Consider the following 3736-nt stretch of genomic DNA (forward strand, 5'->3'; position numbering starts at 1 on the left):
GGAGAGAGACAACATCCTGGGGAAAGTAACCAAAAGAGAGGAAGGCATGCAACAAGATGGAATGACACAGTGACTGCCATAGTGACAAAGAAATTGAGAGGGTTGCTATGAGCACAGTCTGTTAGACATCACCTAACAGTAAGCAAGTGTGTATAGGTGTGTGTATGTGTATGGGTGGTAGGTGACTAGTTTATGGTTAATTGATGGTTGGAAACAGTGTAAAGTTGGAAAACTTCACTCTTTTCCTCAAAGAAGAGACAGAGGGAAGGAGGAGAAAACTAGAAGAGAGGCTAGAAAAGAGGAATAAAAACAGAGAAGAAAAAAATTACATTGTAAAGGCTGTGTATACTAGGTCCAGGCTCAAGGCTCCAGCAGGTCCCCTGGACAGCTCACCTACACCTTCTTGGCTGCATCACGCTTCCTGCAGTGTGCATGAGGCCTCTGAAGCCAGCACCAGCAGCAGTAGGGATGGCTTGAGCCCAGTTCCGCAACGGTGAGGGAGGTTGGGAAGTCATTCTGCTGACTTGTGTGCTCTAAGATACTGTGAAAGCTGCCAAGAGTAAGAGTGGTTACCGAGCCAAAAGGCACTAAGATCTGTCAGGGAGGCCAGGAAAGCCTGGCCAGTCATCCAACCAGGAGGTGCCAACAGATGTGTTCACCTTTGGATGACTCACTCAAGGGTCTGAGGATTACGGCTGTTCAAGCTTGGCCATGAGCCCCCACCATGTCCCTCCCCAAGGAGAAATCAGTTTGGGACTCTGAGGGAACCTTCTTTTCCCAGCCTTAGTGTGCTGATTTCTATATTCAGAACTGACACACTTCCTCATGCAAAAGAAGTCATGGAGAGAAGTAGGAATAAACTGGATTTTAACACTTGGATTGTGAATTCTTGGATAAGAAACTCCTCAGGATCTCCCTCCCTTCTTTTACTCTGACCTTTTCAAGCTAATCAAATTCAGTAATTCAATTCATCCTATGTCTACTGAGCATATATAATGTCTGGATGCCTTTTTAAATACTGGGATATTATAATAAATATGGATGGCATAGGGTCTGCCATTACAGAGCTTATAGTCTAAGGTTTAGAGTTTACAAGGGAAAAGAGTCAAAAGATCAGTAATTAGGATTATTAGATATGTTGCAACAAAAAGATATTCAAGGATCTATGGGGAAAGGTTGATTTAACATACATAGTTTAGTTGTATTTCTCAAAATATGGTCCCTAGACTACCTGCATCAAAAGCCTCTAAGGTACTGGTTGAAATGTACCTTCTAGAGCATTGTGACAGATGGACTAAGTCAAAAGTGCAGAAGAATCCCAGGAATCTGCCTTTTTCACTGAAGTAAAATTCGAATGACATAAAAGAGTTCAGTATTTGTTCCCATTGCAAATAAAGGTGACCCAACAGAGTGAGGAAATTATCGAACAATATAATTAATATCATGCAAGCAAGATTCTGATGAAAACTGTCCAAAAACAACTGGAGCAACACACCAACAGAGAACTGCCAGATGTGCAGGTTAGATTTAGAAGAGGCCTTTGTACTAGGGATAATATAATGCTAGATGGATTTTGGCAGAAAGCAAAGAGTATCAGAGGAATGTCTGTTTCATTGACTATACAAAGGCATTTGTTTGTGTGGATCACAACAAACTGGCTGACTCTGAGAAGAATGGGAATCTCAGAACATTTGATTTGCTTATGAGAAACCTGTACTTGAACCAGGAGGCAATTGTCAGAACAGGGCAAGGAAACACTGCATGGTTCAAAATTGGGAAGGATGTCTAACAGGCATGTATTCTGTCTCCATACCTTTTCAATCTATATATGGAACAGATTATCCGGGAAACTGGGCTGTATGAGGAGGCATCAGGATTGGAGGAAGATTCATCAACAATATGCAGATGACACAACCCTGCTTGCTAAAACTGAGGAGAACCTGAAGCACTTGCTGCAGAAGGTCAAGGACTGCAGCCTTCAATATGGATTGAAGCTCAACATCAAGAAAACAAAGATTCTCACCACTGAGCCAATTGGCAGTATCATAATGGATGGTGAAGAGATTGAGATTGTTAACAGTGTTGGTTTGCTTGGCTCTACAATCTTGCTACCAGCATCCAGAAAATCAAGAGATGAATTGAATTGGGAAAGTCAGCTGTCAGGGACCTCTCCAGAGTACTGAAGAGCAATGACGTCAGGCTAGAGACTAAGGTGTGCCTGATCCAGGCTATAGTCTTCGCAATTGCATGCTATGCATCAGAGAGCTGGACAATGAGTAGGAAGAATAGAAGAGAAATTGATGTCTTTGAGCTGTGGTGCTGGAGAAGAGTTTTGAATATACTATGGACTGCTAAGAGAACAAACAGGTTTGTCCTGGAGAGGGTGAAACTGGGCTGCTCCTTGGAGGCAAGGATACTAAAGTTTTGTCTGACATACTTTGGACATGTTGAAAGGAGGGACCAGTCCTTTGAGAGGGACATCATGTTTGGGAGGGTGGAAGGACAGCGCAAGGGAGGAAGACCATAAATGAAATGGATCGATTCAGTGATTGGGGTAATGAGAGTAGGTGTGTCAGAGACAGTGAGATTGGCACAGGATAGAGCACAGTTTAGGGCTCTTATACATAGGGTCGCTATGAGTCACAAGCAACTTGATGGTACAAAACAACAACAACAATATAATTTCTACACCAAAACAAGACAGAATAGCACAAGAAAATAAAACAATAGTCCAATATACCTATAGATATAAATACAGAATTCCTCAACAAAATACTAGCAAACAGCATTCAATATCACATTAAAAGAACTAACAATGATCAAGTGTAGTTTATTTCAGAAACTCAGGGATGATTCAACATTGAGAAAACATTGCCTTTTTCCCCCCCAGTGTAATATTAATAGTATAAAGGAAAAGAGTCCTATTATCCTCTTTATGGTTGCATGAAAAGCATTTTCTATGATCTAACATTTTTTTCTTGGTGAAGACCTTGAAGAAGGATAGACTAGAAGGAATATTCCTCAATATAATTCAGGTCATATAGAAAAATCCAATAACCAACATTACACTTAGTGGAGAAAGACTGAAAATTTTCCATGTGAGAAAAGGAATAAGATAAGTGTTCTCTCTATCTTTCTATTATTATTTTATTATTATACCAGTTTAATTACAAAATTCAAATACATGTTTTCCAGACCAGATTCTTCCAACTTCCCTCACCCACCCACCCATCAAATTGTACAACTCCATGATTAATCCCTCTCTCCTCCCACACATCCTCATCCCTCTGCTTCCACCTTCCCTCCTCACCTTGGATCCTCATACTAATTCTACAATAATGGCTTTATATAATAGTTGTCCTTGTGGGACTAAGTTAGTTCACGCAGCATAATGCTCTCCAGTCCCTACAAAGTTAAGTAATAATTTACAAAATCATTGCTCCTTTGTGCTGAGTAATATTAAGGGTGCTCACTTTCACTTCTTTTTAAAGATTATATTAGATATATCCCCAGTTCAAATCTGGGTGCCCCCTCCAGAAAAGAAAAAAAAAAGTTATATTAGATAAACTAGCCAGAGCAATAAGACAAGAAAAAGACATCCAAACTGGAAAAAGAAGAATTAAAATTATACCTACTCTAAGATGGCATGATTTCATATATAGATAGCCCCAGAATCCTCAAGAAAACTTCCAAAGCTAATAGAGACATTTAGCAAAGTTGTAGGATATAAGATCAC

The sequence above is a fragment of the Elephantulus edwardii genome, unplaced genomic scaffold, assembly GCF_000299155.1.
Source record: "Elephantulus edwardii isolate Elephantulus edwardi_28Jun2011 unplaced genomic scaffold, EleEdw1.0 scaffold00095, whole genome shotgun sequence".
Taxonomy (NCBI): Eukaryota; Metazoa; Chordata; class Mammalia; order Macroscelidea; family Macroscelididae; genus Elephantulus; species Elephantulus edwardii.